The sequence below is a fragment of the Macaca mulatta genome, chromosome 15 (assembly GCF_049350105.2).
Source record: "Macaca mulatta isolate MMU2019108-1 chromosome 15, T2T-MMU8v2.0, whole genome shotgun sequence".
Taxonomy (NCBI): domain Eukaryota; kingdom Metazoa; phylum Chordata; class Mammalia; order Primates; family Cercopithecidae; genus Macaca; species Macaca mulatta.
In genome coordinates this window covers 3874143-3884360 of record NC_133420.1, presented here as the reverse complement: position 1 = coordinate 3884360, position 10218 = coordinate 3874143, and the positions used below count along the sequence as shown (strand labels likewise).

Genomic DNA, 10218 nt, shown 5'->3' with positions numbered 1-10218 from the left:
TGCCGGGGGTGGTGGAGAATGAAAGAACACACAAAAGACAAAGACACACAGAGAACATGGCGGCCGCGCTCAGAGCCTCCGCCTCACTTTATTTATACTCCATAAACCCCACATCAGCAGAAAGAATGCAATGCAAAACAAACTTTCTTTTCCCAGATGTAACCTTCTACTCAGTTCTTTGTTTCTATGCTCTTCCTTATCTGCCCGCCTTCTTGGCGCCTACGGGAGTTCATTAAAAGTTCAATTGGAGATACTGTCCTTGAGCCCTATCTATTCTCAGCATACTGCTTTCAAAGGCCCCTGCATTTCCCCCCCCCCCTTTTTTTTTGTTTTGCCTCAATCCTAAAAAGGTAGCCCATATTTGTTCTTGTGTTTTCTTTTGTTTTTGGAGGCGACGGAGGGAGCATCGAATCACCAAAAGAAGTAGACCCAATCCAAGTGCCCAAAGCAATATACTTCCAGAGATTGTAGAAATCCATATCTTCATCTGGGTCCATGGGTTAAAGCAAGGCGCTGACCCAGCTCCTGAAGGGTTACAGTTCCGGACAACACATGTAATTGTTGTTGAAATGCTTCGGAAATGTTCTGAGTGAGCTCTTGGATGTCCAAACTAATATTTTTATGGCCTACTAATAATTTTCGGATTACAGTCCAATTTTGAGAGATGTTAAAAGGCACAGGCGTTACACAAAATTGAGTGGAGTTCCAATCACATTGTAATGTCATCCGAGTACTGAGTACAGTGAGCTGATCTCCAAGCCATGTCAATGCTTGCTCCATGTTGTCCAATCTTTCAGCAAGTTGAGAATCAATGTTTCGTTGTTGAAGCCATAACCGGTGAGATTGTTCGTGCCATTGCTGCATAAATTCAGCATTTTGTATGCTTTGACGAAGAGCGAGTCCTGCTATGGCTGCAGTGGAGACCATGGCGACAAGGCTCATCACCGAGGCAATTATAAGTCCAAGGGCACGGAGGGTTCACTGGAGAGAAGTCCAAATATAAGTCTCAGGAGGTGATGCCCCCCATGGTCACGTAAGGTTAACAGGTAGCCAAATTTCCTTACGAGCCCTGAGGATATAAATATCCTCAGTAAAATTGTGCCACCAGGAATGATTGAGGCAAGACAAAAATGTACACGTATCTGTACTATTAACAATCCCCGTAAGATTATCCCATGTCAAATTTCCTGCTAATAATAGGTGGGGCTTACGGACACAAGAAATAATATATCAGGAGGTATTCCGATATAACTGAATATGAAAGGAGTTATTTGGGTTAGAATGATTAAGGGGCATATTCCCCACAAAAGTGCTAATGGCATCGCCTGCAACTAACAACTTCCAAAAATAACTCTGTACTTCAGGCCTCCTTCACGCCATACCAAGGTTTCATTACTGTTAGCAGCAATACTTTTATTTACCCAGTGTCATTTCAAAGGTATGTGACTAAATTTTGTTTGAAAATCACCGTGCACACTTCAATCAGTTATTTGCATCCCGTTGTATTCTAATAAAATCCGGGGTTTAGTTCCCCGACATTATTGTCACTCCAGCACCTCAATATTAGGAGAAACGTCTAGAATAGGACAAAAAAGTAAAGAACTAGGAATAGTTTCATTACTATATACAGTATGATTATATTAAAAACTTCTAGTTACAATAATAACAGTATTAGCAGCCACATGACTATGATTATAACGAACAGCCCAAGCTTCATGTGATTTTCGGAGACAATGAGGACTATTTCCCATACATATTGGAAGTCCTTCCACTCCAAATTGGTATGTGCTGATTATAATTGCTGTTTCCCGTTCTATGTTGTCCTTGTCCATATGGGGGATGGCATCCAAGTAATGTTATTGGTGAAAACCTTAATTTCCGCCTCCTCTCAGGCGACTCCCTGATACAAGGGTGGAAAGGGAATATAAGTCCAATATTCATACAAAGCCTCACTAAGAGAAATAAGTCTCCCGCCGAGGCACATCTAACAAAGGAAGAAATGCATGCTGAATCCAGTTTTCTTTTCAACAGGGTTTCAATCATCTTGTAGGAAACCACTCAGGTCCACTCCCTGTAAGGACAAGAGCATAGCCCCGTCCCTGTTTTAGAACTTGCCCTTGAACATGCTTACCTTCTTCATTAGGATACCAAACCTTTAAACTGTCAGCAGGGACTATCACCGAGGGAGTTGAGGAAAGATGGGTTACGACAGCAGAGTCTTGCAATTGTCTCCATTGATTCAAAAAAATTAAGGTAAAAAGAACCTTCAAAATCTGGTTTCAAAATCTGGTTTCTGGGGGGCTCATTTCCCCCTTTTTGTTTTGTTTTAATAGTTAAGTTTTTAAAGTTAAATTTGTGCGCTCAATGATGGCTTGACCTTGACTGTTGCCCGGGATACCGGTGATATGTTGAATATTGTATTGCTGTAAGAAAACTTGTAATTTACGAGAGACATAGGCAGGGGCATTATTAGTTTTAAGTATGAGGAATGCCCATGATGGCGAAATAAGCTAAGAGATGAGTAATAACAGAAATGAGAAAAGGTATCAATGGTATGATGAACATACTTTAATCGTCTAAAAGAAGGGACACCTCGTGGATTAACCCCAGGTTGGAAGGATGGAATGCTCAAAGGAGCACAGGAAGGACAAGCTCGAATAAGAGAACGAGCTTGTTTATGAGTTAAATGAAACCATCGTTGAAGGCCAGACTATTAGTGTGATGTAGAGTATATTTTTGTTCTGCAGCATGTAGGTGGCCGATTAAAAGCAAATCAATCTGAGTATTACCATGAACTAATGGTCCAGAAAGTTGAGAATGAGAACGAAGATGAGTGATGAATAAAGGAGCTCGACGTTGGCTCAAAGTAAAGGACAACAAAGAAAAGAATTTCTGAAGAGAAGAAGTAGTACAAAGAGGTAAAGTGGCCTGAGAAATATAAGAAGTAACATAAACGGCGTATTGAGAATCACTAACAATGTTACAACCAGTAGTAGGGAAATCAAGTAAGACCATGAGAATAGCAAACAATTCTCCCTATTGCACCGAGGGATAAGGATAAACTGTAACTCAAGATTGATGAAGCTTCTTGCCAAGAATCAGAAGTTGCAAGAAGATAAGTGATCTGACTATGAGTGAATTGAGAGATAATTAAGGAAGGATCTCCTCCCCAAAGTTGTCGACAGTGATGCCGTCCTTTGATGATCAGTTCAGCTAAACGATCGATATAAGTAGCCAAGCGTTTAGATATTTTATTGGACAAAAAGATCCATTTTAGTGGTCGACTAGTTTGATGAATCATTCCTGTGGGAGAAGGTAAAGTATGAAATAAACAAAAGGAAGGGCCTTTTGAAGTTGCTCTTCAACAGGCTGGAGTTCCTGTAAAGCCAAAGGAGTTAAATGCCGTGAGTTGTCCAAGTGACTGTCTCCTTCTAGAATAGAAAAAAGATGTTATAACTGATATGTTGGTATTCCTAAAACAGGACGCATCCAATTAATGTCTCCTAGAAGCTTTTGAAAATCATTTAATGTTTTTAAATGATCACGTCGAATTTGAATTTTTTGGGGTCGAATATTTTGTGCCCCCAAGGTATAACCTAAATATTGATAAGAAAATCCAGTTAAATTTTTTCTGTGGCAATATTAAGTGAGTAGAAAGAAAGCTGAGTTTGTAATGATACAAAAGCATCTTGCTGCTTTTCTCTGGTTTTAACTTTGTGGGATAAGGGCAGGATTAGGAAGACCAGGCTGTAAACTTTCCCTAGGTTTAATGTAAACATTTATAATTTTAAGACAAGACAAAGACAGGAATTCCATGCAGAAATACGTGGCTTTATATTCCTCTCGGCCATTTGTTTTTTGACTTACTCTTTTAGAGTCCTAAGTATTTCTTTAAATAATAGTCACTGTTTCACCTAAATAGGAGTGGTGGCTATGAGTTTAAAGGATTGTAGCCCATTTTGAACATCTTATTTTTGGCAGCTGAGGAAATATGAGGAATGTTTAAAAAAGCAGCAAATTGTTGTGAAAGATCTTGTTCCCAAAAATTAATATTGATAGGAACAATATAAAAATTAAAAAAAACACTTGACCTTGTTGACCTTTAGGACCGACACAGGTTAAAGGTTCTACGTCTTGATAAATCACAGAAGCAGCACCCAAGCCAGTGAGTATAATTGAAACTTGTCTTTTTTCCCATTGTATAGGCCACTAATTTAAACAAATAATAGACATATTCACCCCCGTATCAATTAACTCTTTTAAAACTATCCCATTAATGTGCAATGAACATAAGGGCTTTTGATTAGAAACTAAAGTTTCCCAAAAAACAGTTTTTTCTGTGCTACGAAACCCTCTCTATTGAGAATACGTTCCCCTGCCTCTAGGCGTATAAATTGTGAAACTTGTACCAAAATAAACATTTTATTAGTAATATCATGTCCTTTTGGCAAAGGGCCACACACTCTAATAGCTAATTTATATACTCCTCTATTAGGAGACAAAGTATAAGGCTGAGTAATAGCTAAGTCAGCAGCGGCGCTCTGCTTAGTTGCCGCATAAAGCTGAGAAACTGGGGTAAGGTGTGGGATCCTTAAGGAGGACTTGAATTTATTCCTTAATGTTGTAGGCCATTGCTCACTGAATATTGTAGTAGACTTCTATTGTAATTGTTGGGGCCCCAAGCCTGTGGGCCCCGGCTCCCGTTTCCCAGGAGAGGAGACTGTAAATTTCCACTTTTATCAGTTTTGGAACGACATTTATTTGTCCAATGTCGACCTTTACCACAATATTTGTACACCTCTGAAGGCAGCTTTCTGCCTTGAGGGATAAAAGTGTTCAATTTTTATGACATTCTTTTTTTTGAAATGTCTAGGTTTACCACACTGCAAACAAACACCTTGTCTGTTATTTCCTTTTAAGGCTTTAGACAAAGCTCCAGCAAATAATTGAGCATCATAAATAGCCCCTCCAACACTAACACAAGTTTTAATATATTTATCTAAATTGGCCCCATTGGCCTTTAACGATTTTAACAATTTTTAACAGTCAGCATAAGCATTTTTAAAAGACAATGTTTATAACACAATTTTTGAAGCAAGGCCAGCACCCACAATTTTGAAGACAGCATCCTGAAGACGGGCTACGAAATCTGAATATAGTTCATTTGTGCCCTGTAAAATCTTCACAGAGGAAAGGGAACATTTTCCTGTTATCTCTACCTTATTTCAGGCCCTTAAAAACAAAGTCTTGATTTGAGTAAAGGCAACATCATCTAAACCAGCCTGAGCATTAAGAGTAGCATATTGGTCCGTGCCTGTGAGTTGTTCCTCAGTGGGTCCAGGGGGATCACACATAACATTTTTTCTAGCCTATACATGTGCCTTGTTCATTTACCAGCTGTGCAATTGTAACCACTGAGAACGATCAAGAAAAGCCTTCCCCAAAGTCTTCCAGTCTATAGGAATTATCAAATTTTCTGATGAAAAATATCAAGAAGACCAAGGATAAAAGGAGATTGAGGTCCATAGTTAGAAATGGCAGCTTTCATTTCTTTTTAAAAATTTAATTTGTAAGGCATTAAATTGGACATTATTGCCACCATTTGAAAACTGAGCATTAGGAGCAAAAGAAGCACAAATAATTGGAAACAGATCCAGCTCCTTAAATTTTTTTTAATTAAAAGTATATATAATATATAATAATACTCATATCCCCAAATATAAAGAATCTCAACATATTAATAAGAAAAGGCAAATAACCCAACCAAAAGTAGCAGAACAAAGAAATGACAATAAACCTATATGTCTAACATCATTACTCACTAGGAAATATGTATATTAATACCAAATTGAGAATCATTACATACACAATACAATGGTTAAAATTTAAAAACACAGAAAATATCAAGAGGTAGTTAATGTATTAAGCAGCTCGAATATTCAACTTCTGTTTGGAGTGTAAATTGGTGGAACCTATGCACCCCTATAACATAACAATTTCCTAGCTGGGGTTATTAATACTATATTAATATTAATAGTTAATATTAATGTGTTTATTTATTGACTATTGAAATACTCATAATATTTTAACAAACAATAAGATATACATATACACTGGTTTTAACATATTAAACAGGTGTTTAGTATAAATTTAAAGTATGTCTGATGTGAACAGGGCTTCAACTTTGCCAAACAAAGGTAAAGATAAGGAAGCCGGGGGGTTGGAGGCACTGGAAAATCCTCTTTTAACAGGGCAGAAGGAAAAGAAACAGGGAAAGCTCGCAAAGGTGAATTAGAAGAATATATCTGTAATATTTGTTGAAGCATTTCCATAATACACTGCATGTCAGAATTTCCCTTAGAAGAAGGAAGAGCTGGCTTTTTCTCTTCTCCCCCTTTTGCTACCCCCCCCCCATCCTCTGTTATCCTGGCACAAATGGGCTCCATTTCAGGTTTATTTTATTTTTATTTTTTCCAAATCCTCAGATATCTTTCCTCCTGTGGCTACATTACCACACTCTGAATCAGTCTCAAGTAACTCTAATGTCTGAGTGATAGAGTCACACAAGGTCCACAATTTTAGAGGCATAATATCCCCTAACTGGAGAGCTCTAAGCAGAGTTTTTACTACCTGTAACCATTCTCTGCGATTCAGCTGCACTTTAGTCTGATACTGAAACCAGTAACAATGTTGTTCAACATGGGCAAACCATCACTTCAAAGTCTTTTTCTTTCACTTTTACTCCTATAGACAGCAACAGTCCTTGAAACAGCCGTAAATATTCTGAGGCCAGAGAGATGGAATTCCCCATAATGAAAGCTTAAGAAGGTTCCCCTTAACAATATCCGGGCCTTACCCGCCCCTAGGGGGTTCCCCTTCTTGTTCTCCCCTACTCACCCGTGCTGACCCTGCTCGCTGCGCCACTTGTTGGGGTCCGTGCCGGGGGTGGTGGAGAATGAAAGAACACACAAAAGACAAAGACACACAGAGAACATGGCGGCCGCGCTCAGAGCCTCCGCCTCACTTTATTTATACTCCATAAACCCCACGTCAGCAGAAAGAATGCAATGCAAAACAAACTTTCTTTTCCCAGATGTAACCTTCTACTCAGTTCTTTGTTTCTATGCTCTTCCTTATCTGCCCGCCTTCTTGGCGCCTACGGGAGTTCATTAAAAGTTCAATTGGAGATACTGTCCTTGAGCCCTATCTATTCTCAGCATACTGCTTTCAAAGGCCCCTGCAGCTCCCTGTGTGCTGAGCCTGTGTCAGGCGTGTGGCGTGTGTCACCTGTGTGGCAGGGGTTTGCGTGACACACAGGGACACACGCTTGGGGAGCTGCAGTGATGGGGTCATAGCCACGCAGCTCAGCCCTCGGCCTGAGGGTCTTGGTGCCCACCCAGCTCTTCCCGAAGCAGCCTCAGGGCAGATCCCAGCTCTGCTTTCTCTCCTCGAGATACCTCATGAAGTAAACTAAGCAAATCGAAAGTAGGAAACAGTTGTGAAATGAGGCCTGGTTTCAGGTGTGTGTGGTCATTTCTCTTTACATGTTTACTTCACATACCCCAAATGATATACTTTCCAGCTGGTATAACAATGAATTACCAGCCATTACTGGTACAAAATTCCAGGAAGGATATTTGAGGAGGGCATAGTCTCAAAAACATGCTTAATTTTCACAGTTGTGATTTGCATGATAAAGCTGTCAGGACTGTGACCTTCTTTTGTTATCTTATTTTTATTTTTAGATCCTTGGGAGGAAGTTATTTAGTGATTACTTATAATTGTGAAAATAATGTAATGATTACAGAATCTCATTAGAATAAATATTATATTTTCTGTTCCTTATGTCAATGAAATCATCTTAATCCAGGCCGATGTTGGCAGGAATTGTCACGTTTAAAATGGGTAAGATATTTATGTGATGTGACGACCTCCCGTATTGTCTCTGGAACATATCAGAACTTTCATCTCAATTCTCACTTGTTGACACCCTACCCTGTTTTGTAATTATTCGTTTGCATCAGAATTTTGAATCCACGTACCTGAGATGATACTTACGTATGCATGTACGCATGCATGTGTGTGCATGTGTGTATGCGTGTGTATGTGCGTGTCCACGTGTCCATGTGCACGTGTATATGCATGTATGTGTGTGCATGTGTACGTGTGTATATGTATGTGTGTATATGAGTGTACGTGTATGTGCATATGCGTGTGTATGCATGTATGTGCGTATGTGTGCATGCATGTGCGCTCATGCACACACGTGTACATGTGCATGCACGTGTGCACGTGCATACACGTGTATGTGTGTATGTGTATGCACATATGTACACACGTGTGTACATGTATAGGTACGTGTATGCATGTGTATGCATCTGTGTGCACACAGATATACCTTTTCCTTTCATACAGGCTGTTTTGAGTATTGCTGTTAGGCAGTGACAATTTTCTGTTTCCTCAGTCAGAAAATGGGTAGCTCATCATTAATAAAGTTGAGCATTCAACATCAGGAATAACTAAATACAAATGAAATTGTCATATTAAATAAATAAATTCCAAAACAAAGGCAATGTTCTGTACTATGTGTTCACATTGAACTTTCTTATAAAAATTGGTGTGAATGTTTCCCACTTATTGGAAATCACATGACTAGTTTAAGCCAAAACGTGGAATATTAATTAATTCTATTTTCAGATCACTTTTGCATATTTATGATTGATCTGTTCTGCTGTTCTGGAAGCTCTGAAAACCACTCTGTCTTACTCTAGCTGATGCCACGGTTGTGAGAATTCAGGGAAACAAGGTGTTTGCCAGTTTAAGTATTTTAGATCTCAAACTGCCTCTTTTCTGCATCATAAACCAGTCTTAAAGAAAGACATAGTGTGACTTGTAGTGGATTATGTCAGTTTTATTTTCTGTGGCTGAATCATCACTCTACGTTGTGAATTAATGTTATTTTTCAGATCGTCTTCATAACACAGGGAGGTTCTCCAGTGTTGAGTGCAGGTTCAGTGAAAGTACTAACACTGTTACTACGGACTTAAACAGACTTGTTTTCTGAGGTGATAACCTTGGAGTCAGGCATTCAGTGTCCGCCCATCTCTTGGTTCCGAGTTCTCGGTCCCCTCCCGCTCTCCTCCCCCTGTACCCTTACTACTGTCTTACCTTCTTTTTGACTCCTAGGCCCTCGGAAGATGGTGTGTTGGGGGCAGGTGCCTGCTGTGAAACTTTGATAACTTTGGGAGAGAACTTTTTCTTTGGAGCAAGACCCCTCTCAATAAACTTTCAGTAGCCTGAGTATCATCTGTTGTGTGAACTATTTGTGGAAAATGTTCAGCATTTTTCCTTGGATTTTGACTGATCTTTCTCCACCTGCCAGTTTCTTCTCAGTTTGCCATGTCTGTACCCTCACCAACCCGTTCCAGCCCTGGTTACGTGTAAAGTATTTGAAGCAGAACTCTGCAGATGAGAGAGTGTGTGTCACCACCCCGAGTTCCCTTCCTGGCCTCTGAGTGTCGGTTGTGTTTTGTTCCGAGGGACGACTCTGAGGCTCCTGGCCCCTGTTTTGGAGCACCCCACAGCAAAGTGGGTGTAAAATGAAAAATGGGTTTATGCTGTATTATTATAATTCATAGAGTAGATGATAAAAATGCTTGAATCTGAACAGCAGCTGAAAATGAGGACATGGTACCAGTTTGAATGTTGGACGACTTTCTTGAAAAAAGCTTTCATCAAATTTAGAAACTGTGCGTGTGCTGTTTTCTATTTCATACTTAGAATCTGTATAGTGTGTGTTGTATGAATGTGTTGTATGAGTGTGTTGTGTTGTATGTGAGTTGCAGGGGTTGTATGTGTGTTGTATGTGCATATTGTGTTGAGTTGCACTTATTGTATGTTTGAGTGTTGTGTGTTGTATGAGTGTGTTGTACGTGTATTTGTGAGTTGCATGCTTTGTATATTGTATGAGTGTTGTGTGTTGTATGTGTGTATGTGTATGTCGTATATGAGTTGCATGTATTGTGTGTGATGTATGAGTGTTGTGTGTTGTATCAGTGTGTTGTACATGTGTTTATGTGTTGCATGTGTTGTGTGTTGTATGAGTGTTGTGTGTTGTGAGTGAATTGTACATGTATTTGTGTTGAGTTGCGTGTGTTGTGTGTATGTTGTATGTGTTATATGTTGTATGAGTGTTGTACGTGCATGCTGTGTTGTGCG

At 39.5% G+C, this 10218-nt stretch overlaps 1 long non-coding RNA gene across 1 annotated transcript; it reads right to left on the bottom strand.

Moving 5' to 3' along the window:
- Positions 1 to 372: 372 nt before the first annotated feature.
- LOC144334926 (uncharacterized) lies at positions 373 to 7017 on the bottom strand. Its single transcript, XR_013405198.1, has 2 exons — positions 6898 to 7017; positions 373 to 2071 (listed from the first exon to the last, which is right to left on the bottom strand). It is a non-coding gene; the product is annotated as an uncharacterized LOC144334926 (long non-coding RNA).
- Positions 7018 to 10218: the final 3201 nt, after the last annotated feature.